Source organism: Rhea pennata, chromosome Z (assembly GCF_028389875.1).
Source record: "Rhea pennata isolate bPtePen1 chromosome Z, bPtePen1.pri, whole genome shotgun sequence".
Lineage (NCBI taxonomy): Eukaryota > Metazoa > Chordata > Aves > Rheiformes > Rheidae > Rhea > Rhea pennata.
In genome coordinates, this window is record NC_084702.1 from 70,117,131 (window position 1) to 70,143,906 (window position 26,776).

Below are 26,776 nucleotides of genomic sequence, written 5' to 3' on the forward strand. Positions count from 1 at the left end.
GCTGCTATTAACTGTGGGGCGTTTCTTTCCAGGTACCCGCTTGTCTGCTGGAGGATTACAAAGTAAGAGCAGTTTCATAAGAGCTCAAATTCCTTTAAAATATCTGCTTCTGCAGACCTGCATTTTTAGCAATACAGATAAGTCCTACCATATGAGATACCCTCCTGGTTATGAATTTAGCTACTGTCCAGTCATCCCAAGTGGTTCTTAGAGATGTCGGTGTAAACAAGTGAGAAGACTTGTATACCTGTAGGGTATTTCTGGAATAGTTGCAGAATGGAAAAACTGAACTCTATTTTTCCAAGGCCTTGAGGCCAAAACACTGTCTTTCTCTGTTCCTAGTGCAAGCTTTGAGGGGGAAAAAAAAAAAAACTTTGTTTTTGTCATAGTGTTCCAGCCAACGTGCAGCTGAAGTTTGATTTCCAGATACGGTATTTGGGCTCTTGGTGAGGTAAGAAGGTTCAAAGCCAAGGCTTCTGGAGCTGCCAATTTTTGGTTGGAGCAATTGCTCCCTGACAGGAGAAGTACACACAGTTTTGTAAAACTTTGTATATTATAACATCACCTGCTTATCTTTTAGAGCTGCACAAGTCTTGACTGCAAAAGTCAAGCAGTGAGGCTCTGCATGTGGAATGCACGTCTCCTGGGGAAAATAGAGCCCCTCTAGGAAAACACACTCTAGGAAAATGTGTTTGTGGCGATGAAATGGTATCCTGTTCAGTACAACTAGTTTTTGGTGAGTACTCTTTTGTAAGTCTAAGCAGGCTCCTGGAAAGCAACTGAACTGAGGAGAAGACAGTATCAGTATCAAGATAAGCATACAAGAAAAAGAAAAACAAGATTAAATAGAACCATATAATTTTTCCTATAGTTACATACTTGCACAGTAGGAACAGTCTGGTAAGACTGGGCATGTGTCCCCCACCCCAGCCCCCCAGATTCTCTCTTCTATGGGCAGCAACGTTGGGCATCCTGGGGTGGCCTGCTGGGGGCAAACCTATGGGGCTCGCCTGGACCTTCGGGGAATTTGGAGGTTTGGGGTTTTCATGCTGCTGCTGCTGCCGTTCTCACCTGATGACTTCTTTTTCTGGGGTTTGCCAGACATCTCTTTTGAGGACTATGTTCGTGCAGGGAATGTGGCAAAAAAGGTGGATGTGAGGTGAGGCTGAGGGTTTAGATCGCAGAGACATTTTACTGCCTGCTTATTCTTTGGCATTCATCAGAGAAACCTGAAGATTGTGTCCTGGAGAAATGGTTCATCTGCCTGATTGAATATTTAAATTTTAAACTTACTATCTCTCATTTTTCCCTAGGTCAGCTACATATTGGAACTTTTAACCTTTAGATTATGCCAATTGATCAAAATGTTCCTGTGTTACACTGAGATCTGATTCCCTCCCCCCTTTTCTTTCAATTGATGGCAAAAACTCTTCCTGATCCTCAAGAAAGTCTGTACCAAATGAAAACCTGAAACAGAGGAAGAGTTTCTGTTGTTCGTAATACCCATTCTATTTGGTACAGTCAAAGGACATTATTTTTGACCCCTTAAATTATTTACATTCTTTTTCAGACATTTTATGCAATCACTGTGGGGGTGAATCCCCAATATTAGGGGATATAGGAGTGGTTTCTGATTTTTTCATATATAGAAGTATTATGCAAAGGTAATTCAATTAACTAAAAAAAAAGTAACTGTTGGTTTATGACTATGCAGAAGGAGAATTGGACTGCAGTATATGTTCTCAAATGTGGTAAGCTGTCGTAGATTTGTCCGTTAGAAAACACTACAGCTCCAAAAAATTAACATGAAGCTATGGACCAGTCATAAATCTCAGATCCAACAAGAAACAGGAATATTCTAGGGTAAATGCAAACCAGATCAGAAATACAAGAAAGATCCTGCCCATGGAGTGCCTTAAGCATCATGCCCAAGATCCTGCAATGAGTACCAGATGCCACCGACGCATGAAGTGGAGACTGTAACAAAGACACACTGGACCCATCCAACCCAAGCAAGAAGACTTGCAGATTAAATTTGTATTAGTTGGAGCCTGCAGATTGCTTTAGCAAGCAAAACTGAGCCTGAGTGTTAAGAGGATCTGGGTCAAGAAATCCAAATTAGGTTTCATACTTAAAGAGAAACGAACGCATTTTGGCAATGGCTTTTATAATAGTTTTAGAAAGAAAATATTTGGAAACAGATTCAGTATGTTTCTGTATATTAAATCCAGTCTGTGAAATAAAACTGTTCTTCTGACTGCAGAGAATAGTCAGAGGATTGCTGGAACAAAATATTTCCTAAATCTCATGTATGTTTTAAGGAAGACTCTTGCAACATTAATAAGTGATGGGAGTATGGTGCATTTTGACACTGGGTAGTCAACAGAGATAAAATGCAGGATGCTTGGTGATGTTTGAAAAGCAAACAGCATTTGGGCCTCTTTGAATATCAGAGGGAATGGAGCACATTTTATTGCATTAATGGAAGCTATTCGAGCGTCAAATGAAAAATGATGTTTGTGTGAAACAAAGTCTGCAGTCCTGGTTTAGGACACTGGGGAGAGTAATATAAAATGACTTCGCTTTGGAGCATGAGTTGCTGGAGGCGGGCAGCCTCTAGTGTCACCTATGTTTTCCTGTAGTTTGAGAAGAGAAAAATGTTACCTTGATATTTCCTAGTGAGCAGACATGTGGGCAGTGTATTTCCTAGGGGGAAAGCTAACCCCTGAACAGAGAGCTCGTGCACCCCTCTCTGTTGCTCAAGACTGCTTGCAGAGAGGTGAAGCACGCTGCTCCTCAGGCTGCTCTGAACGTCCAGCATGCCAGAGCTTGTGTTGCTTCCAGCAGAGGTGGACATGAGCGTCCAAGTACTGGAGATGCCGTCCAGGAGCAGATGGCCCGCGGTGGTTGCCTTTGCTCCAGCTCAGGGCGCTGCTCTGCGCGTGGAGCCAAGAGTAAAGTCCTGGGGACTCGCCGCCTCCCTCTGCAAAACAGTGATGGGATGGTTGAGCCGTTGGCCAGCTTGACCTTGCCTGGTAGGTGCGTGTTGGGTAATGGTCCTCCTGAGCCGTGCACGGGGCATGGGGAGCGCCGGGCGAGAGGCGCCGGGCGCAGGGCCCTCGCGACCCGCCGCAGCGCCGTGCTGTCTCTAGCTAGCGGCTGGCATTTTTTAAGTGCATTTTTGAAATATCTGGTGACCCTTCAGGTTTATAATGAGATGTACATCGTGTACTGTGTGTAGGGAGTCTCGTTGCCGAAAGATTCAGATCGCTGTTCGCGTGCAAGCAGGACAAACCCCTTTGGTAGCTCTGTTCCCTTAGGCTGCCGAGCTCCCGGTGTAACATTTTACACTCAGCAGAGCTTAACACAGTTAAAAATAGTTTTCTTGTCAAAATATTTCTTGGGAGTAAAAATGACCTTAGGATACTGGCAGAAATGCTGACCTTTGGACCAGACAGGGGAAGAAAAAATCAGAACAGTCTTCGATTCTGCGAAAAAGTTTGCCTTCGGTTGCACAACCCTAGAGGAAGGTTAAGACCTGAGAAAACTGGCTCCACCCTGAGGAGGGAGAAGAATGGAATTTAATTAGAAATATAAGGGTGAGTACTTATTTTTAAGATACTATATCTTTGTAAAGGATTTCTTTTTTTGGCACATGAAAGATTATCAGGGAAGAAATGCCTGGCTCTGCATAGTGGATTGAGGTCTTGCTGAAAATCATCCTTGAATTTGAGGGAGGGTAAAAACTGGCCTTTCACTTTTTTTGTGTTTAAAGGATAATGTCAATTCTAAACCTGGCCTCCAAGATATCATTTCTAAAAATAAGCTTAGATAAGTGTTTCCATTCAGGAAAAAAAACAATAAACCCTCAGTGATCACAGATTGTTCTGAGCAAATAGATGTTCCAGCGTAGAGTCTCAAACCTGGGTCATGCACAATAAAACGTTAACGTATTAAGTGAATAGAAATCAAAATAAAACAGAGGACATTTCTGAGAGAAATGGAAACAATGACTTAGGATTGAGAGATGAAAAATAGTTTTTTTTTTTAATATAGTAGGTAGGCAAACTGTTTTAAGACTGATTTCTAAGCTGCTATTAATATCTCTTTTAATAATTTGTAATAATACATATAATTTAATAATTAATATTGCAATAGTATCAACAGATTTCCTTAGCTGTTTTCTGCTTTGCTGCTCTCTCATGTTTAGTTACCACTTTGTGTATTTTGAATTCAGATACAGCATGCTTAATGCTATGTGAACCTACTCTGTGGTGCACTAATTGATACAGTATAACTCCATTGTAAAGCCCATACCTGAATTTGAGAACCATCTGGATGAGAGGGCTTTATCCCCTACAGATATATAGTAACCTCTAAATTCTACAAGGTTATAAAGAAAGTTCATAAAAATGAGTTCAGAGCCGTAAATACAGATATGTTGCTCTGTGGTTTGGTGTTTGATGGAACCTTCTCTAATAGTGGGAATCTTTTTGCGTATAGAAATGACTTTTAAATGATCAGTCTGCAAATAAACTGCAAATGCATAAAATCTGCTCTAATACGGCTGCTCACCAAACAAATGCTACCTTGTAAGTGTTTCACAGACAGCTCTGTGCCCGTCGAACTCAACCTCTGGTTGATGGCGTGCATTTGGAAAAAGTATTCCAGAGGGGCACGCGTGGGGAGCCCTGGGAGAGGGCTACGAGCACAGGCAGCCTTACCTTGCCCTCCAAAGAAAACCCCCAAGCATGCAAACAGAAACAGTCCAGTGGTGAGACTTTCTTAAAATTTCCCTTCTAGAGGCTAGCGAGCTGTCATATTTTGAATATCAATTAGCCTTAACATAGCCAGTTACAATGCAAGCTCTCTGGGACAAGGACCACATGTTTTTTATTTTTCCATACAAATAACCAACTGTATTTTGAGCACTATAAAAATAAAAAATGTGGATAAATGAAAATTGAGGTTAAATTTTTCAACAGCTAGCAGTACTGTTTCTTGTGCCTTACATTTCATGTTTTGCCTAAGAACCTCCACCCGCCTTTTTTTTTTTCCTGTAATAGGCTATAAGCCAAGATGTTTTCTCCTAACTAAGAAACACAAGTGAAGGACATACTAGCGTGAGGACACAAGACTTCAGATCATCCCCCCTCCTCAAATAATTCAAAACCAACTCATTGGCTACTACTTGTATGGTGGGAGGCATAAATGAGTATTTGCAAACAGTTGTAGTACAGCTCTTGCAAGGGCCTGTTGGTCTTCAATTTTCGTATAAAAACCCACTGAAGATTAAGGTCTTGGGCATTTGCAGCGAGATCTGAAGCTTTTTGGAACTTTATTGGTCATTGGCATTGCGGTGAGCACCCCATGAACTTGTGGTTGGTTTATAGCTGGCATGGAAGGAGGAGGGTTTTGCTCCTAGATGAGCCCTGGGTGGCTCTGCGGGGTGGCAACTGTGGGCTGCTGTATCCAGGGCTGTTTATGGTAGTTGTGTGTTAGAGCTATTAAACTTACTTTTTTGCTTGCTTGCTTTTGTGTTTTTTGTTGTTCTTGTGTGCGGAAGAGATGGTAAGGGAAAGGTTTTCTCTGCAGCATTTGTCACATAGTATATTAGACGTTCTACAGAAATGGGGCTTTTTGAAGGTGGTGTTTATGGAGACTTGGGAAACTCAAAGGTCTGAACATAGAGAATTAAGCTAGCAAACTGTGAGGATATCCACACAGAGGTCGGTGAAGTGATTTTTGTATTTACACTGGCATAGCTGGGAGCACGACGTGGCCTTTGCAGTCCTTGGCTCTGCCTGTGCTTGCTGGACTTCTGTTCGGTTTTAACCCTCTTTTGTGTCATTTTTGTGGTTTCTGGATGAGTTTTGAAGTTTGTTGTTTTCTTTTAGGAGAAAAAATGGAACATCATGTTGCTCTGCATATATGAGGTCCTGGGTGTGGATGCTCATTGTGTTCTCAAAGGAATTTAACTTAAATCTATGTATTTATTTTGTTACCCATCAGATCCACCAAAGTGTTGGATCCCATGAACATATACTATGTAATTGACTTTATCGGTGTGTGTTGTATTTCAAGGATGTTATCTGGTGCCCAGGAGACATCAGTGTTAGGAAAATATAAATATCTGTGTCTATTTTAAAGAAAAAAAATGTTTCTAGTGCTTCAGCTTCCAGAGGTAATGTTTTAGGTATGAATTAAATGTTGTGCAATTTTAGACACTTGAACAGACCTAGCACTTACGGAGTGTCCTTAGTTGCTTCCTTGAAATATTAACTTCTAATACTAACACATTACTGGAGTTGGTTTCAATGACATCTTTAGCTTATATGAGTGTGCATCTAAGATGACTTGTGTCATCTTTCGAATGTGAATCAGGAACTTGCATATACAAAGAAGGCGACAAACAAAAAGCCAAAAATAACAGTAGTCCCAAAATGTCATGTGTCACTTTCCAGTGAAGTGATATGGAGTCCTTCTGCAGACTACTTTTGACTGCACTGGGAAATGATTTCATCAATCCACAGTTTCTCCAGCCTTAATTCTGTAGTCCTGAAACTCAAGCTGCCCTATTCTGTGGTGCAGTAGAAGGAGGTCTGCTCTTCAAAGTAGTTTTTCTCGTTGCTTTCATACGTGTGAAGCCCTTTTTCTTTTGGATAGACTTGCTGTATGTGTTTGTAAATCAATGCTTTTGTCTGTAATGAAACATATCACTCAAATGCTGATTTGGCTTACATCATAACAGATTACTTTGAAATGTGTAACTACATGTGTGTGCCTAAAATATCTAAGTGCTATCAGTGCTCTCTACAATGACAGCTGAGAAGCTCCAGGGCTGGATCACCCCAAATTTCAGTGCGATGTAGGCTCCTAAAGAGATCTAGAAAAGCTCTGTACAGCTGTCACCTAACTCTGAAGCGTCTTGGACATTAGCAATACCTAAAAGTTTGTTTCTGTTCTTGTCCAGAGCACTTTGGTCTTGTGGGGGACCGAGCAACTTGTCTGTCCTCAGCCTGCTGGGAATCCTCAGGCTCTTCCCCCCGCCCTGTGCACTACCTAGCCGAGACAGTGGCAGCGCCTCCTTTTGCACCCAAAGTGGATGAAGTCAGAGACTTCACAAAAATGGGAAAGAGCCTGGTTCATTTCCTTCCTCCGCTAGAATGGATTCAGATTTCATCCTCTTTTTTCCTCCCAAGGGTGAAAGTTGCGCCCAGCTGCTGTGTCCTTAGGGGTACATCCACCTCTCATTTTGCATCTTGGAGAGACGGTGTACAGGGTTTGAACAGGTAGCTTGGTGAATAAATGCTCTGTGGGCAGTTCTGGTCTTCGTATCTCTCCTAGACCAGACAGGATAATCTGTGTTGTCCTGTTTTCCATGTGTGACTCTAGACCAATTACTTAGGGAGACAAAAGGAGCTGTTCCAGGGTGTGATTCCTGTTCCAAAACTCCAATGTTATTACATTAAGCAGGTATTGGAGACAATGCAGAAATGTTTTTAGGAGTAGGGTACTCACAACACAGGACAGCTTATTCTCCCACCTGAAGGTCCTGAATCTTGGGTTGTTCAGCAGAAGGATGCAGCCACCACCCCCTCTTCTAACTGTAGCTAAAACCATGATCTATTCTCTGCCCTTTAAATAAAGCGGCTTGTGAGTTGTTTTCCCAGGAGATGTCAGGCTGGGAGGTGTTTCCTGCCCGGAAAGGGGCACATCCTAGTGTTTGGAAGCTTCCCTCTTGGTATGTTCACTGTTGGTGTGTTGAGTTTTGGCACTTCATTAACTACCTGTGCTGCCTGGGCGCTGAGGCACTAACACCAGGCTTACGGATTTTGCTCCAAGGAACAAAGCTAAGAGGTCTAAATTCCTGGAAGGCCGAAAAATCAGGCTGAAAATCCTGAAAAACAAGAGGGACTGTCTTTTTCTGTATCATGTAGTAGTATATGTGTGAGCCAGGACACCTGTGAGCAAAGCGAAGCTATTAAAAGATTGCTTGAATGCAGCGTGGGAATCGGCAGCCCAGGTTCATCCTTGTCCATCTTGATTCCAGGCTGGCCTGCTCACTAGTTGGGCACTTACTGCAATTCCTCTTTCACGTTTGCGGCGGTGGGTTTGTGCCTGGTGTACAGCCAGAACGTCCTTCATCAGAGTACGAGCGCGACCACAGTTGCGTATTTTAAACTAGAAGTAAAAACCCCACCGCACACGTGAAAAATGGCCGTGAGGTGTTAAATACCAGCCTGTGCTAAAGGCGCCGGTGCTGGCGCCTCAGGCCACGCTCGAGGGACGAAGGCAGCCCCTGGGAGCAGGGTGGAGGCAGCAGTGGGAATTTTAACTTCGCTGGAGGCGCTGAGCGTGCCGGGCGGCTTTGGGTCGCGGCGCGGACCGCAAGAGCGGGCGCCGGGGCTGCGGGCGCCGGAGGCTCGTGGCCCGCGGCGGGGCCCCGCGGGCGGCAGGTGCCGGGCGCGGAGCGGCGCGGAGCGGAGCGGCGCGGCGGGAGGGCGGGGCCGCTGCGCGGGGCGGGGCGCGGGCTGTGCGCGGCCCCGCGCGGCGCGGCCGCCTGCAGACGCGCCCCGCGCCCGGGAGGCGGCGGCGGCGCCGAAAGTGCCTCCGCCGGCGGCGCGCAGCGGCTCCGCGGCCGGGGCGCCGGCAGGTGATTAAGCTAATTAACAGGCTGCGGAGACTGCGCGGCCGGCCGCGGCGGGTGCTGCGAGGACGCTGAGCGCCGCGGAGGCGAGGGACGCCCAGGAGGGGCCGGCGAGCGGAGAGGTGCGCGGGGCTCCGCGGCCGCAAGTTGCGCGGCGGCGGCGGGCGGGCGCGGGGCAGCGGGCGGCGGAGCCTCCGCGGCCGCGGCGGTGCGGACAGCGGCCCCTGGGCGGGGGGCGCCGGGCTGGGCGCAAACTTTAGCTGCGGGCTCGCGTGGGGCTACGGTTTGCCCTGGGGACAGGACTCCGTCCAAACCACTGAACAGTTCGTTTGGAGCAAACCTTTGCGGCTCAAGTCAGAAAATGTTCTCCTGCAGCACACACGAATGTCAGATTTTTTAAAATGAAAGCGTTGCTGAAAGCCTTGCAGAGGAGCTTTGCCGGGCAAGCTTGTGTACTGAAGGCTTTTAATAACGACAATACACTGTCTTGCAGTTGGATGCAAAAAACAGAGCTGAATTATCACTTCCTAAATCTATCGTGATTTCTGGCTTTCAGCTAGGAGAGCTTTTGGTGGCGTTCAAGTGCCACAGCCGTCATGTTCTTTAAATATCTCCTAATCCCCAAACAAACAAAAGTCTGTTGGTGCTTAGTGGGTTTTATACATGTACGGCATGAGCGTACTTAATTCTCGTTTCATACTTACTTTATGTTGATACAAATTCAGTGCTTCTGCTCAGCCTTACGTTTTGGCAGGGTCCTCTCTCGCGGTGGAACTGGGGGGACCTTCTCAATGAAGCTAACGAGTAAAATATGCTTTGAAATGGAGTGCAGATGGGAAGCATCTCAGTGCTGTGTTGCACAACAGCGCGTGCTCTGTGTGTGCCAGTCCGCTCTCAAAACGCTAGGTATTACGAATGCGTCTGCAGTCTGAAGTAGACCTTGCGCTCTTCGGGAGAAGTTGTGTAAATATCCTGCGTTAATGTCCCGAACAGCAGCAGTTCTGATGAGAAAGGTTAATTCACCTCTCTTCTGGCAGCACTTCTGATGCCTGACACCTCCATTCAGCATGTCTGTTAGAAACGTGTGTGTCCTAGAAGTAAGTTTTTAATTCCAAACTACCTTCTGATCAAATAAGAGTGGTAACTGGTGCTTGCCTGGCTGAGGTGGGTGGTATCTAACTTTTCTAGAGCTATTTCATGAGACATGTATTAGTCTCTTACATGCTAAAGCATCATCACAGATTTCTGTTTCATGTTAACTGGTAGTAATTGACTGGTAGTAAGCACCTGTACAACAGAAATTGGAGTTCTCTACATTGCCTTTATCCCCCACATCTCAGCCTCTTTTCAGGGTAGGGTATTTCTCTTTGGCTCCATCTCCTGGCTCAAAAAAAGAGATCCCTCATTATAGAGAGGGCCTGGAGAGAGGGGAACATCTGGGTGGGTTTGGTCAGGCATAGATAAGAAAGGCAATGAAGATTTTTCTTCTCAGACTTGAATTGTAATTTTTGGATGTGTTACAGCGAAATGCCTCTGATGTCCAGCTGAAGTGGCAAGTAGCTATTCCATATTTCATAGGAAGAGAGCGTTAGTCTCTTACGTTACTTTTTCTTATGTCTTGGAAAATTTTTATGACATAGTGCATAAATATTATCACGATATTTAGAAATCATAATTTAGTATTTAATTCTTACATGGATTTGCTGGAAGGCTTAGTCATCTAGCCAGATATATCTCTGCATGATCCTTTGGTAGAAATGTGTTAATGATACATCCTTTATGTCATGATTTTTCTGCATGGTCAGGAAAATGTGTTACTGCGAATTATTAATCCACTCAAAATAGAAAACCTGTGGCAGTGTGGATGGATCTTGTTGTGATTTAGCAAATGCATGACTACACATGGACTTCTAAGTGTGAGCAGAGGGAGTCTTATTCTTTTGGCAACACAGTGAGATGGCAGGATCTTTCCTTTGCGGAGGATCTATCGTATGCCCTGTCTTTAGTGGAGAACTGTTTTCTTTATGTACCGAAGACAGGAGGGAGAAGATCCTTAGCCAGACTGTAGAACTAGGGTACCCATCCTCTTTGTAGAAACTGGTCACCACTGCAGCAAGCCAGCATACCCAAAGCAAAGTGGGAGGGTGGCAGCGACTTAAGGTCGACTGTCCTTAAGATGTAATTGTGTGGAACAGAGCAACTTCTTGAAGTCTGCAGGTATGTGAAACGGCAAAGATCCCCCTCCCCCCCCTGCTTTATATGTATATATTTATTTATTTATAGATAGATAGATATAGATAGATATAGATAGATATATCTCCTGTGAATTTTAAGAAACACCAGACAGACCTGCTTATATCACTGCTATTTAATGCTTTTTTTTCCCTTTAAAGTATGATGAAGTATGATCATGTGAATTTGGGTTAAGAACTGAGGAAGGCAGCATGATCTGGTGCAGGTAGTGCCCATTTGCTTGTTTGTGTGGTGCTACCCCTTTCTTTCATCTCAAGGAATTGAAATGCAATGGATTTTTTCCTGTCCAGCAATGGATCTGGAGCACATTTGTAGTGGGTATATCCCTTCCTATGGACACTGGGTTTTTCTGCCATTGTGCAGAGCATCCCCTGCGTGCGTGCAGAGAATTTCATCTGTACACACACAGTATTGCAGTGGGGAAGTCCCTGGGAAGGAGAACGGCCTCTGGGCAGCTGTGTTGGCCTGAGCAATCTCTCTGGTCATTTGGAGCCTCTCCCTTGAGGCTGAACGGTAGCGTGCCTCTTAGAGCATGTTAATTCCACAAAGTTTGCTGCAGAGGGGGGAAAGAAGACACATCTCTGCAGATTTGCTCTGAATATCTTCTGAAGTCTGCTTCTAACTTTTTACTAGTCTTTGTGCCTGCTATGACTGCAGAACCACCACCAGCCCCAGAAGGCTGAGCTGAATTATTTTCTGACTTACCGTACCGCCAAGGGAAACATCAGCCTCAGTAATTTCCACTTGAAGAACTTTTGTGTGCAGCATCTCTTGTTCTTATGTTATTTCCTTAATGAAACTGCTCATTTGGTGAAGAGTTGTTGGCTGATTAAGACTCTTACCCTCTCCCCCCCGCCCCATACACACCCTGACCCTTTCCAGCCCTGGGATGCAATGTTCAAGTTGTGTTCTCTCTGCTCTCTAAGTAAGATTAAAGTCCACAGTGATCACAGAGAACTTTAAGCTGTAGCCTGTTTAACATGTGTGGGTAGAAATGGATGCTTTTGTGGTTACTGCCTGTTCACCAAAGACAGCATAAAGGCAGGTGTCCTTGAGGAATGCCTCAAAAAATTTAAGTAGGTAGGTGACCACAGCCAGCCTCATGAACATGCTGGTTGCAAGGGCTCTAGTGAAGTTTGAGTCATCTAAATATGTCCCAGGTTCACACCCTCACTCACTCACATACTTACACTTTGAATCACTCCGTAGGTTGATGCAGGCACATTTCTTCAGCATCTGGTCACTTTTCTTCTTTCTTTGACCTCCATGGACCTCGCATCATGGTAGTTGTCCCTCTTGCTGAGAGGTTCCTTTTGCAGTGAAGCCTGTGTTACCCGAGAGGTGGTGCATAACCTGTGGAGCAGGATTTGGTACTTCTGCTCTACCTGATTGACGGGAAATATCTTTGCTTGTCTTTGGAATGCTGTCAGTTCTGGAGTAAATGCACTGAATGTTTAGCTGGGCTGAAGACTTGTAACAGCTCAAGACTGCTAATGAGGAATAATATATTCAGTTAAAATACACAGTGGAATTCTATTATCGTAGGCCAAAATGTAATAACTAGGCTAGGGCTTAACCCAAGATGCAGGGAAAATGTTCCCACTTCTGCAGGGAGCTTTGTGAATGTTGATAGTGATCAGCAACTGAAGTCACTTGTTGTTTGAGCCAAAAGCTGGCACAGGTAATAGTCTGTTTTCCAGAGTGGTAGAGAATTGGGATGTGTGGAAATACTACTGCTTCAGGATCTAGCCTCATTCTATCTGGAGTCACAGAGATGCATCTCCAGGGCTTCTGGTTGTGCAAATGTGGTAGCACACTTTTTTTTTTTTTTTTTTTTTTCCTCTCTCTCTCAGTACAGAGCCAGCTCAGGTGAAGTAAGTTCTTGAAGTGCAAATTCAATGTTACAAGAATGCAGCTGTCCTGCACCTAGACCTGCACTGGAAGCAGCAAAGCAGCATGGCTGTTTGCTTTGCACTGCATTGGACTGAGCAGGCTCAGATGTGTCTGCTTTGGGGCATGTGATGCCCATGGCATATTTTAACAGCTCATGATGGGAGATAGGCTAAATTTGATGTTGCCAGGCTGGAACACAGATTAAATGACACTGTGAGGAGAAAACTGTTTGCGTAGTTGCTAGTGTTGCTTTCTTGAGATTGGGGTTGGCATTGGCATAGTTCACTTGTCCTACAGCATCTCAAGTGATTCGTAAAACATGGAGAAACTCTTGGCTCCAGATGAGGCTTGCTGGAGCTGAAGATTTTCAGTAATTTACAGAATTTGACCTTTTGTCTCAACAAGCTGTGGTGCTGCTTCCAAGTACTACTATGCATATACACAAAACACACGGGGAATGTATCTGTAAATCCTTGCAGCTGCTGGTAAGCAGGGAGAGGAGAAGTGCAGAGTTGATACTGCTGACACAAGAGCTGAAGTGAAGAGCGGGAATCTCACCCTACTGAACAGGAAGGAAACATATTTTCAAGTTGTTGTCTGTAATCCAGGACAGTCAGGAATGCCTTAGTGGGGTCAAGCTTCTGTGCTGGTTTTTCACAGATGATCTTGCTGTCCAAGAAGGGAATGACTATACTGGGGGAAATATCTTTTGCCCTATGTCTTTGAACACTGACCTTCCTCTTACGAAGACAGGATGTTTTGCTAGGTAGACTGATCCAGTTATAGTACTTGGGACCTTCTAGGTCAAAGCTGAAAGAGTAGAGAGGAGGAGGAAGCAGCAGCTAAAGCAAGAAGTTATGGAGACCCTTAAACACACTGACACGTGGGAAACAGCTTTTAAAAGAGAATAATGTGAAAGAGCAAGGGATGCAAATGGCTTGCTAAGAGGCCAGCTCCCAGAATGACCACAGAGGCCTGCTTGGCTTGTATTGGATATTCATTTGACTGGCTGAAGTTCCTGGCTTTTTCCCAGATTCTTTAATGTAAATATTTTTTTTAAAAAAGTGACTTCTTGTTTCCATGAATCTTGACCAGTGACCTAGAGATAAGTGTGATTTGCTGAGCTAATACTCATGTCTTTTTGGTTTAGATACAGATTGGATTTGTTTGTTGATTGCTTTTTTTGAAGTCGCACCTCTGATATAAATGACTTCCATTGCTTTCTGAACGATGATCAATCAGATTAAAAAAATATTGGGGAAAGTTGCTTTCTTCAGCAAAGAGAAATTATTTCTGATAGATCTTGTGGGGAAAAAGTTGTGAAGGGTATAAGAATGCTTTGCATGTGAGATCACTTCAGTTTTTTTCATGTTATTCATGAAATAAAGGAGGAAAAAGTAAAACAGCTTTGGTAGGAATTACCAGGAATCACCTGTCTCCCAAGACCCAAGAGTGATGCAAGAAGCATTGTTTTTGAAGACCTAATGAGCTGCCTGCTCATTTCTGTAGACCAGCATTTAAATACCAGAGGGATGAGGAAAGAGAAGAGGCTTGTGGAGGGGATGGAGAAATGCTTCCTTTTCTAAGGATGACACCTTTGACGTAAAGAAAGCTTTCTGGTTTTCCTGGCTGGCTGTGAGTTGCTAAAGAGGAATAACAGATGCCAAAATGAATCAGGGCTTGATCCTCAGGGACTGTGCCTGGCATCTGGTTTGTAAGGGAGAATCACTGCTGTCCACTCTTTCTTTTTGGCCTCTGCCAGCAGCTTTGGCAGTGTCCAGCGTCTTCAACTTGAATTTAAGTGGGAGAGTGAAAGCTCCTCTTCTCCAGTGGGATACAGAGACCTAACTCATACAGACTGCTTTACAGAAGTTCAGGGCAGCAAAGAAGTAGTTCTGCTCTTTGCATCTTGTAAGAAAAACATAGGTGTGTCCATGTAGCTGGGCTCCATTGGCTGTTACAGGTGCTACTGGGCCCTTCAAGGGAGCCCAGGGGTTGTGGGGCTTCAGAGGGAAACCGTTGTTCAGGCCGCTTTCTCCAGCTGGACTTCAGTGGAATTATTTAGGATTTACACTGGCCTACAGGAACGTGACTGTTTTCTTCTTGCTGTAGGCTTCATTTTAAACTTTGGATGAAGGCAGATAGTGTCTCGTGTCTTCTCAAGTCCAGCTGCTGCAATCCTTTTTAAAGTATTGCTTTTACTTAAAAACCATGAAGCGCCTTCCAGTCCAGCTTCTAAAGCAAAAGTTAAGAAGAGCCAGGATGGTTTCTGAAGTTATCCTCAGGGGAAGAAACTTCTAAAGAAGCCGCCACTCAGCCATGGTACTTGAGCAGCCTTCCGGAAACAGCTGTTAGAAACACAGAAAGCTGAACTGAAATCTGGTTCATGGCTGAAGAGTTAGTTTCTCCATTAAAACTAAAATTTAAGAGAGTCCAGCTGCCTACAAAGTGCAGCAGCTGGCTGAGCAGCCAGGGTGTTCATGAAGGAACAGGGAAAACTATGTTTTATATTGTCTACCATGAGCTCAGCTGCTCTTTAAAAACAAAAATGAAGTCAACCAAAGGCAGTTGTTTGCATTCTGGGTGAATTAAAGAGAGCACTCAGGGAATGAAGGGATACATGCTGGTAGTTTTAAGGACACTTCATAGAATAGTTTTTAATTTAATGCAGATTTCAAGAGCCATAATGTAAGAGCAGTTTACACTACCTGATGCTGTTGTTTATAAAGCCTGCTATCAGTGCTTAGTTAAGAGCTGGAAGATGTCTTTTTTGTTGCAATGTGTTGAATTCTGGCTGATGAAGGGGAGTATCCCTAAGCTGTCAGGCCACTAGTCCCAAAATGACAACTTCTCCAGACTAGAGGGTTTAAGCCTTACCTAATGCCCTAAAAATTATACATTTTGATGCAAGATTTAAAGCTTGAGTGCAACAGCAACAACAGAAGTTGTATGTGAGAAGCCCCTCTGTGGACAAAATCACTGGTGGAGGAGAAAACCTGGAATCAGTTGGTACTAACTAAAAATGTATGGCTTATGGCTTTGCTTTTCTAAATCAGAAAAAAAGGTGACAGCTGAACTGTGGATTCATGGAAGAAAAGCATGTTGGGTTCATCCTCTTTTCATTGTACATGTACAGTTTTAGTAGAAGTTGTGCTCAAACAAATGGTTTGAAGGACGGTTCCTATTTATCCTCCCAAACAAGCGTTTTGAGCCTTTGTTATTGAGACTGTAGTGAAGGTCTAAACTCCCATTGGTCTCTATTGCAACATCTGGAATGATATTTGTATATAAATATCAGAGCAGAATGTTTTTGCATTGTGTGGATTTCCAGGCATCCTCTAGCTAATCGCACTTCTTGCAACCTTCTCACGCTCACTCGGCTGTCTGCAGAAACACTGTCTCAAAGTGTTGTGTCAAAAGCATCAGTCATGGTTTTTTAGAGTGATTGACATTAATTAGCCTCTATGTTTTCCTTCTCCCCCATTCCCATTTTTAGCTTCATGTTTTTCCTTTGAAACAGGATTTAATTTGGTATAGCAAGATTATAAGCTGCCCTTGTTCGAACCTACCTGCATTATTAATTTAATTAGGTAGCATTGGGGAGCAGTGGGGAATTGAGCCATGAGAGTGAACAGCTTGCTGACACAGCTTGGCTCTTCCTCAGCTTGGCTCTTCTGGTGAGAAGTCCCCTTTGTGTTGTGTAGTGAGTGAGGAAGCCTGTTTGTAGCCTGTACAGCTCTTAGCGTGTATCAGTACTATATATCGAGGTGCTCTGTATTCCTTTATTCTCCTGCTGAAAGAGGGAGACGGTGATTCTCAGTTGCAGGTGAGGAAAGGCTGGGAAGTTCAGTGGGAGCGACACAGCTTCTGCACATTCATCTGTAGGCTCTTGAAGCAAGTGAGGAGGTGGGTTATAAGGATGTTTTTAAACCTCCTGGGTGATTGGTCTTGTTTTCAACTATCTTGGGCAACTGTGATCTAGCTTTCCTTGCACAGAATGATGAAGCTCCTTCCTTGCTGTTTCTTTTGGCAAGCTCTTCCCCAAAAGTGTTGTTTTGGTGGATATAAGCCTCTTTGAAATCCCAGCCCAAACTTTATGGTTGGTTTATACTCCTTTTAGCTTTCCCTTTCCTCTCCACTGAGAGCCTTCGTTTTGCTCCAGTAGTAAAGCCAACTTCTTTTTATCTTTTTTGTCTCATGAGAGAGGTCACCCTACTGACCTTTCCTTGTGCTATTCCAGTTTCACTTAACCTTTCCTGAACTTAGTAACCTGAGGTTGTACACTGTGCCAGCTGGGATCTTGCTTGTGTCTTGTATGTTTTCCTGTGCTTCACTGAGACCTTAGGCAACATCTGGCTTTTTCATGGTCTTGCTATGAGCTACTAAACTACCTAAGTCTTTCTTTTCCTATGTCACTTCTAACTGTTGGGATCGTGAGCTGTAGAATGTATTTCTTTAATCCCTAAATGCATTACTGTATTTGGCTTTATTAATCTGTAACTCATGTTAGTTATTTTAGTCCTCCAAATGCGCCTCCTGAGTTGACAGTTTCCCCACTATCTGTTTTCTGCAGTTTTCGTTTGCGTTCTTTTATTTTCTCTATCAAGGGAATTAATGAAATTATTAGATAAGAGTGTCCCAAGGCAGATCTTTTAGGAAATTTGTTTATAGTTTGTCTTTCTCATCAGAATTTCAACATCTGCACAAGCTGCTCTTTTTGGCTTTCAGGGAGTGGAGCTTGGTTTGGCTCTAATGTGTGTCCTAAATAGTAAACAGGATGGATCATCAAGCTGGGTTGTTTGGCCATCTACACACAGGCAAATACCGCATGTGCAGGACGTTGGCAACAAGCATGCGTCAGTGTACAGTGAGTAAACGTTTCCTCATGATGGGTGAAAAATGGCTTTGTATTCTGGTCTGTTGTTATCGACACTTACCGGTTCCTGGAGAAGTTTTTTGTTATTCTAAACCCCCCAAATTATGAAAAAAAGTCTAGTTACGCAAAACTAATGGTTTGAATGTAAAGTGAGGATGGCATTTTTCATTCCTAGTCTTATTAGTTGTAGATACGACTGGAGCTGAAAAACAACCAACTCTGTCAGCTCCTAAGCATTGCAGGCATTACTGAAATCACGTTGTCTGACTGGCTTATCAAAGTGTATTCTCCACCAGAAATGGTCTTAAAAAGCTTCCTCTGTGTCCTCTTCTATCGTTTGTGTCAAAAGTCCAGAATAGGTCATCTCTGTGGGCCTTGTCCGTGTCCAGTTCCAGTGAGAGATGTACCATTGACTCTAAGTGAGCTTGGCTCTCTCTGGGGAAACAGGGCAGCTTCAAAGAGTATAACCTTTCTAAAAACAGCAAGTATACCGAGTGAGTCATTTAAAAGAAAAAAAAAGGCTAATTTTTGAAGCATACTTTTTATACGCCTAAAATGGCCAATAATCTAAATTATTAAAGGGGATTGTGACAGATCTAGGGCATTAGCTTTGTACGTTTCAGAAGTGCACATTTGTGTATCAGAGAAGGCTGTGCTTACGTGATGTTCACTAAAATCAACATCTGCTTTCAGTTCTGAGGACGGCCATCAAGTACTCTAAATCCGTTCTTACAACTGCTGTGTTTCCTTTGTTCAGTAGCCTTTAAGGTCTTTTGCAGAATTCTAGCAGATAAAATGAGCAAACAAGTCACTCCTGATTGTGCTGTTTGAGGTTGGAAACTCAGCAGCACCTTTGAGATGTTAGGTGAGGCACTGAGGCTCCAAACGACAGTGATTTGAAGGCTTAACAGCATTTGTTGTCCAGCCACAAAAATTCACATGTGAAAATTTACTCTGTGTATGTGTACTTGAAGAGACAATTTGGAGTTTTGTCCTTTTATTAATATTTGGAGGAGCAGTCTATATTCAAAAGATGTCCCGTTAAAGAATAAACTGAAGTTAGGTTTCCTTTTTTTTTTTTTTGAAAAAGAAGGAAATCTGGTGTCTGCTCCCTGCTGGTAACCTGCAGCTCTTGTTGATTGGGATGCTAACATTTGTTTCTGTTAGTCATGGGAGAGCTATATTATGTTAGATTATTATTTAGCTGTTTGTGTGTCAGGCTCTTAGTGTGTGATTTTTTTTGGGGGGGGGGTCTTGGATCTGTAAAAGCTGATCCATATGAGGCACATAGTAAAAGCCCCCCCCCTTCTTTTGTACTGCAAATACTTTCAGTGAAGGTGTGGAAGCCCCAGTTCTCAGCAGGGATTATTTAAGGGAACATATGTACTTTGGGTGGCCAATGTAAGATGCTTTGAATCACCGCCTTGGATCTACTGAACCATCAAGCCTGGCCAAAAAATCCTTCCTGAGTAGCCAGCTGGTTTTTGTCCTGCTGCCTGGATGCAGCCAGGCATAAATGGTGTTGGGAAGGGGAAAGGCTGAACGGAGATGGTTGTACAAGTCTGTGAGAGCTGTAGGATCATTCTGCGTTCTGGTGTTTCCTCATATCCGTTGGATCAGACTTTTTAAGATACACTACCCCAGCTGTAGCACTGTGTGGGTTGCATATCACCCTGGGAATGTTAAACGGTATTATAGTGGATTCTTATTTTGACCCAGCATTTTAAAACAAACTTTCTAACATGTGGTTGTGGCTTGCATGTCATTACTTTACAATACTTGCAGTTTCAAAACAGATGATTGAAATCACAGTAGTTTTTAAGAACACACTTGCTTTCCCCCAAATTTTTCTCCTTGTGACATAGCTCATTTCTCTGGTGCCTTGATTACTTCAGGGACCCAGGTGGTCTCACTGCAAGTGCAGTGCCTCAGTTCTCCAGGGTCTCCGCTACAGAGCTGCTGCTCAAGGATCAGATATTTCAGACGTTTGCATTGCTGTAAATGGGTTTCCCACATTGTAGAGCCTGAGCTCAGGTAAGGTTAACGGTCTTGTTGAAACACACAGAGACACCACAAAACTTAAGATGAGTAGCAGAAACACTGAATTTGTCTTACTGTGCTAAGATTTATGGTGTTTGCAGTCCTGTAGCCTCATTTAAAGTACACATTTAAGAGTGGTTTGTTGATATAAAGCACGCCAAGCCTCCGTCGCTGCATTTACAAGCGAGATGCAAGGCCAAAGTTCCATCTTAGCTCTAGTGTAGGATTTTCCTTTAATAAGGATGGTGGAGCAATGGCTTATGAGGACTTTGGGGCCAGATCCTCTCCTGGAATAAATAAAGCTAAGCTCATTTACATCAATTGAGCATTAATCTCTGTAAGACTTTTCTGCAAATGTATTATGCTGAGTGTCGTGGAGGAAGAGAGCTTGTTATTTACTAAAAGGAGTGACAGATGACAGTGTATTTTTCACTGCACAAGTTCAATCACTCTTTAATCACAGAACTTAAAATATTTTATGGCCAATGGAATGACAGGTTTTGTGAATGGAAGCTGGCTATATTAAAAGCAATGTGAATAGGCAACTTTGCCTTCATTACAGTAAATCTTGCCAAATACCTAATTCTCAAAGACCAGACTCTTGATGTGCAGAGCTTAGATTATGATTGGCTGGAGGACAGCCACAGCTCAGTAATGAAATACTGATGTATAAAATGGTAATTGATCCCGGGAGCACCAGGAGTGCTAAGCCAAATCGCGTTCTTTGCAGATCGCAGTGCAGCAAATTGCAGCTATACAGATGTTGGCGCACAGGGTTAAATGTGAGATTAACTAACTAGGTTCAGCAGAGATGATCCTGCAACTAAATAAATTGTGTGCAAAACTTCAGGGGTGATTCATTGGGGAAGTGATTTAACACACAGCTCTAACCTCTCTACATTTGTTTCACAGATGTAAGTACAAGTGGCTGCTACTTAAAAAGACTTGCTGCGATTTATTGTTAGGTCCAAGACTGACCAATCCCCAGAAGTCACTTAGGAAGCTGATAGAACATTTTACACATCTATTGTTGTTTTATTAGTTGTGCAAATCCTCCTACACATACTAGTTTTCCTTAGAAAATTATTTTTCTGTGTCAGAAAGACTGCTACAGCTCTTCAGTTTCAAAAGAAAAAAAAATCCCCACCCTGCTGCTGTTTTTAGACATTTTGCCCTTGTCCTGTATGACTTGTCTCCCCACAAAGCTCTGACAAAATTGGTTTTGTGTGGGTAGTTAAGCAGGCAAGACTTAGCAGTTGTGATGATGAATTTCATGCCTCTAGGTACACTGTGGGACTGTGCTAGAGCTCTTCTGTGGATCCTGATCAGCAGTGGCTGCTGTCTGTCCCCAAGTAATTGTAAATTCAGGCCTTCCCATCTCTCTTGGCTTGTTTTGAGACTATCTGGAGTCTGTTCTGCTACACAGACGATGGGAGGATCCTTCGCATGGGCTTTTTTGGGGGTGGTTTATATGGAGGCATCCAAATGGCATGCATGTCCTAATTCTGTACTGCACAGGTCTAGTACAGAGGCTGTATATTCATCACAGAGTGAACCACCCCATACTAGTATACGTGATGGGCTGTGTGCGATCAGTGGTACTTAGAAAATAGTTCTTCAACTCTCCCAAGATTGTAACAATCACCAGTATAGATGGGACAGATATCTTCTATTGAAAACTCAAGAAAAGTTGAAGCTAAGCTTGAAGCGTGTAGTAACCAGTGCTTGCTGTGGGAGGAAGCAGGGTGCCTGGGGCAATGAGCTGTCTTGCTAGTCTTCGCTCCGCCAATTCTCCCTGCCACTTTGGAGAAAACAAAACTGATTTTGCCTTTGGAGTTTTTACTTGGCACTGATTCCCTTGTAATGGTAATTTGGGGAAAATTTGAAGGTGAATTGGCCCTTGTTTGGGGGATAGAACTGTTCAATTTGTGTAGTCCATTCAGGTTAATGAAACTGTGTATTTGGTGTAAAGTGCATGCTTTGAGGAGAAGGTATGTGCAAGAAGTCACGTGCAAAGCTAGGCACACTAGAAAGTATGTTATGAGAGAACAGCATTGTAATGGGGCTTCTGGACTGACTTTGTGGAGACTAAAAGCTGCATCCGGCTCTATGTTCATTCGTGCAGGTGCAACACACTTGGCAGGAGAAATATTTGTGTAATGGAGACTGGCCTGGTGCTGAGCAAAGCACAGAACTGGCTCAGGAAATGAAGGAGCTGCAAAAAGCCAGTCTCAGTTTCCATGTCTGTCCAGAGCTTGGCCAGGGTCAGATTATAGCCAGCTGGACAGTAGAAATTCCGTATAGACGAAGTTACGGATCTGTTCCAGAGCTACTGTGCAGTCTCTGAAACTGGCTGCAGAATCTTATTCTCTTGATTTCAGTGGCTTTCTTTGAATAATTGCCTATTGTTTCTGAAAACAATTGCACAGTTCTTCATGGTAAGCATGGCAGGATTGTAAATTAGGTTACTTTTTCCTCCTCCATTGGAGACAAAGCTTAAACCTAGTGGAGCTTGATGGTTCTGCTGCCTCCTCCTGTGGGTTGGGGACCCTGTGCTTGCCTGTGGCCGCACTGCATTTGGGAAACGTTGGGGTTGGCACTAGTCTGGCAAGGCTGAAGAATACCAAAGCGAAGGTGTGATGGTGTGGCATCCGTGGGCTTGTCCGGTCGGTCAAGATCAAGCCCCGTTGAACTCAAGCGGCACATGCTGATGCTAAGGACCATGAGTCTTCATGGTGTTTTGCCTAGTGCTTACTACGGTTTGCACTTACTTGCTGTGTTTGCACCTTGCTACGGCTGTGTGGGCATTTCCTGAAGTTGTAAGAAAATGCTGCTGTGGAGTGTCTGTCTGTCCAGCATTTAACACAACCAACAGAAAGCACATCCTGGGCTTTGACCAACTCAATTAGTTATATGCTGTCACAGAGCTTTCACACTGCAAGACTTGGGTCTTGCTTGTGTTGTTTTAGCCTAACCTCACAGGGAAATCAGGGCTTTAAATATGCTGTGACTACAGCCAGTGTCCCACAAAGCTGCTTAATAATTGATATTTATGAGCACAGTTGGAAGTGCAGTTGTTAGCGTAAGTGTAGTAGATCTTCAGTTAATTAGGATATCTTCAGCTTCAGAAATGCCTGTGCAAAACGGGCGATGGTGCAAATTAAAATGCTGCCTTCAGAAGCAGATGGAAACGCACAACTGCAGCTGAGCGGCTTGCTAGAGCTCCCTCGCGTTCCCAAGTCGCCGGAGTTGTTGATGACTGCCACCCGTGCTAAGAAATGGAAGTGGCAAGCAGCGTTTGTTTTGGTTTGTTTCTGAATTCCCATGTACTTTTCATTACAGTTGTTGACTGTGCTTTTTGCATCACTCGCTCTGGACAAAAGTTTGCCAGATGAGTGTCTCACTGGCTTTGTCTTTCCGCTTCCATCTTACGACATTGCAGTGTTTGCATTATAAACATCCCAGGATGATGCTTTAATCCAAATAAACAGAGTCGTCATGGCAATTGAAAGAAAAGTGTGAAGCATTTTTGTTGCTCTTGTATAATGCCTCATGTGAACATCGTGTGCATAGAAACTTTAATTATGGGCAGGAGCATATACCTTTTTACAAGAAAGAATGAAATTTGAGTTTCGTGAATAACCACCTAGTGGTGATGGAGTAGAATAGTTGCACCTTGTACTTAGGCTTTGTTGCCTAAAATCATTTGGCACCCTGCGCCCTTCGAGAGAGCTTGGTGCACGGCGTGCCGGGGGCGGGCTCCGAGGTTTCGTTGTCCATTAGTTTTGTTTTTCTTTGGACTCTGCTGCTTGCTGTGGGATTTGCGGTAGGTCACTTCTCGTGTCTCTGCCTCAGATTCTCCCTCAGTAAATGAGCTGAAGAATAAGCGTTTTCCTCTCCTGGCAGCGCCGGGGCCGTCACCAAGGGACAGATGCTCGTGGGGTTAGGTCAGTGGTGTTCCACTGCCAGGTGATTGTACTTAAAACAGTATTTGTAACTGGATAGAGCTTTTTCTTTTTTCTTTGAGTATTGATTGATTGAGTTTTAGCTGAAGCCAATATATTTTTGGACAGATGAAAACCAGATTTTTTTTTTTTTTTTGGTGAGAATTCCCTTTGTGTCTGCTTTAAGAACACTTTCAATACTTGGCTCAAAAGAATTCAGTCTTTTTTCTTCAGGAGATGATCATTTTATAGCATGCTGTACATTAAAGTTAATACAGGTATTCAAAGTGCGCAAGAGGTTTTTCATATATGTGTTTTTAACAGAAAAATACCTTGCATACCGACAGATGCCGTCAGTTCGTTTTCTTCCTTACTCTGTGCTCAGATCATTTCAGTTGTTCAATCTTTTACAGATCTACCTTCTTAAATGCAAGCTTGTAAGTCTGTGGTTTATATTACAGTTCTGTTTTCTTGAACAAATCTTATCTCAGAACAAGTACATTAAAAATAAGCTAGGCAAATGCAAAGCATAATAAGTAATTAAATACAACTGTTTTAGTACAGGAGTTTTATAAAAGTAAGGTATGTGTGTATTTTTAGAATGTCTCCTGAAATTTAAATATAGGCTAATGGCTGAAAATCCTGGAAAGATATGAATATGAAGAGAATCTCTATGCAGCTAAATCTGGAAAAAAAGCAGAATAAAAAAGGTGTGGTCAGCTACTATCAGCATACTTCCAGTAGGATTATCAGGCGTTTAGCACAGAAGTCGCTTATGAAATTTGCTGTGTGTTACACAGGAGGTCAGAGCAGATAATCATAATGGTCTCTTCCGGCCTTAAAAGCTACAAATCTGGTAGCGGCAGCCATGTGCTTCAAACAGTATAGGACATGATATACAGAAAGTCCTTGTTGTGAAGAGTTTGCAATTTAAACAAGATAGATATAGAGTAAACAGGATGTACCAGAGAACTCCAGAGAGGAAATGACTAGGATGTGGTTGTTTGTAAAACTGTAGTTTTTGAGAGGGAGCTGTTGATTTATAACCTCTGGGCATCTTCTAAGAAATGAGTTGTGAGGAGGACTTTGAGTAGGCAGAAGAGCATGAAGAAGGAAAAATTATGGCTGCCATTCTATGACTCCAGAGAAAGGGAGAATGGAAAAAGACCCTGGAGATAAGCCAGTCTCAGCACCCATGGTGGTGGAAGAGAGGAGAATGAGTAAAGACTGTTTCCGTGATAAATAGACCTAAGTCAGTTGGGCTCAAACTTCACAGGGAGGCCATTGGACAAGAATAACTTGCGCCTGGTCCATCACGATGGTGTCTGTGGTCTTGTGTGCATGGAAGTTCTCAGGCTCATGGCACCTTCGGGAGCTTTGGGTGTTGCTGCTCTCCGCTGCTCAGCCCAACCTGTGCAAGCAGGGCTGAATGTGGATTCAGAGCCTGAACGTAAAAAGAAAACAGTCGTCCGTTAGTAAAGGGAAAAGGTAGAAGGGAGAACTGTTTGTACCGTGAAAACTGATCAGGGATTAGGTGATCAGATTTCAGATTTGAGCACTAGAGCTGAGGTGATGACCACAAACCTGGCTGCTCTGTCTAACTCTAGGGAGCCCTGTTCAAAATATTGACATCTCAATCCCTTTTAATGTGAGGGCTATTATAAACTGAGGAAAATTTACAGCCTCTTCTGCTTCAGTGGTTGAAGAGCCATCTATTATGATGGCCGCTCTGTGCGAGCAGTGCGTTTCGTGGTGGCATGTGTCCTGTCTTCTGCCAGCGTGTGCTGCTGTGAGTATCCATGGACAGCTGTCTGCCTTGGAGATGCAGTGATGGACTTGTGTGCACAGATCAGACGTGTACGTGACCAGGTGAGAATTAAACAGGGATCTGTTGCCTTGCTGGGACCTGTGGGCAGAATTACCATTTAAATGGTTAAGACCGTTACAGTCTATTTTATTCTGCTTCAAACACTTTTTAAACTGCAGGGATTCCACATGATAGATTCTTTCTTCTATGTGCAGTGAAAGCAGTTAAACACTGATTTAAAAAAACATCTGTATTGATTGGACTGTATAGATTCATTTGAAAAAAAAAGTATTTTTTTCCTTTTTCAAAAGGAGTAGAGAGGAGACTTTGGGCGCGTGCCATTTGCTGCCTTCTGTCAGATGCCAGAATTTGTTAGCAGATGAGGCTTTTGGATATCTTCTCAGCGGTCAGTGGGTTCAGAGTGATTTGCTTCGTACAGTGCAGGATGTGAAATTCCTCTGGGTGCAGTAAATCCTGTAAATTTGCAGAGGGGTGGAATGTCTTAACTTGGAGAGACGAACAGTAATGCAAGCATTGCCCTTGCTGCTCCTTGGGGCCCTGCAGACCTGTTTGCTGGAGGTGACCTACTGAGACAGAAGAAATTATAGGGTTTATCAGGAGTGTAAAGGTGTGAACTCTCCAATTACCACCTGGAGTGTAAGTGACAGCCTCCAGTGGCGATGGTGTGGAGTGCGGGAAGCCATGGTGGAGCAACACTAATTTTCAGACGGGAGCCAATTAAAGCAGTGTCTTTGTGCTGGGCTCCTGCTTGAGTTCCCCTTCAGTGCCTAACTCATTATGCTAGGTGTGCTCAGCTCATCCTGACTGCAGTCCTTTTTGGCGTGCTGCTGGCAGGACTGATGTCCATAATGTACCTATTGCTATGTCTTTTCCCTGCTTTTGGACACTGCACGAATTATGGGATCTTTGGAGGTGGGACTTTCCTCTTTTGAGTGCCTGGAAAGCACCATGCTGGTCACAAGTGTTTACTGAAACATTTCTTAAAATTATGGGACTCAATTCATGGTTATAATTTACAAGCTTGTGTGTTTGTAGGGGTTTGTTTTTTGTTTTATTTATTTATTGAGAAACTTGGAAAGGAAAGGTCTTGGCAGCCAAGCTGCAGGCAGCTCTGACTGCAGAGTTTTTTATAATAGTGAGGGTTGTGGGCCATTTAGTGAATATTCATGACATATCACTCATAAAAGAGGTGTGTGTGTATGTGTATGTATAGACACGGAAGGTTTGATTCAGGTGTGTAGTTCCTAAAACCAGCTCTGTGATCTGCCTTATGTCTCCAATAATGATCTCCA

The 26,776-nt window shown here is 43.5% G+C and overlaps 1 protein-coding gene across 6 annotated transcripts in view; it reads left to right on the plus strand.

Moving 5' to 3' along the window:
- The window catches only part of PDZD2 (PDZ domain containing 2), a 142,615-nt gene that overhangs the window by 13,606 nt on the left and 102,233 nt on the right, over positions 1 to 26,776 (plus strand). For 2 of the 6 annotated variants that reach the window (XM_062599494.1, XM_062599496.1), the window contains exon 1: positions 8,596 to 8,772. The exons of the other annotated variants lie outside the window; for them this stretch is intronic. The gene's annotated coding sequence lies outside the window, so the exon portion shown is untranslated. Of the gene's footprint in view, positions 1 to 8,595; positions 8,773 to 26,776 lie in introns of those variants that run through there. 6 annotated transcript variants of the gene reach the window in all.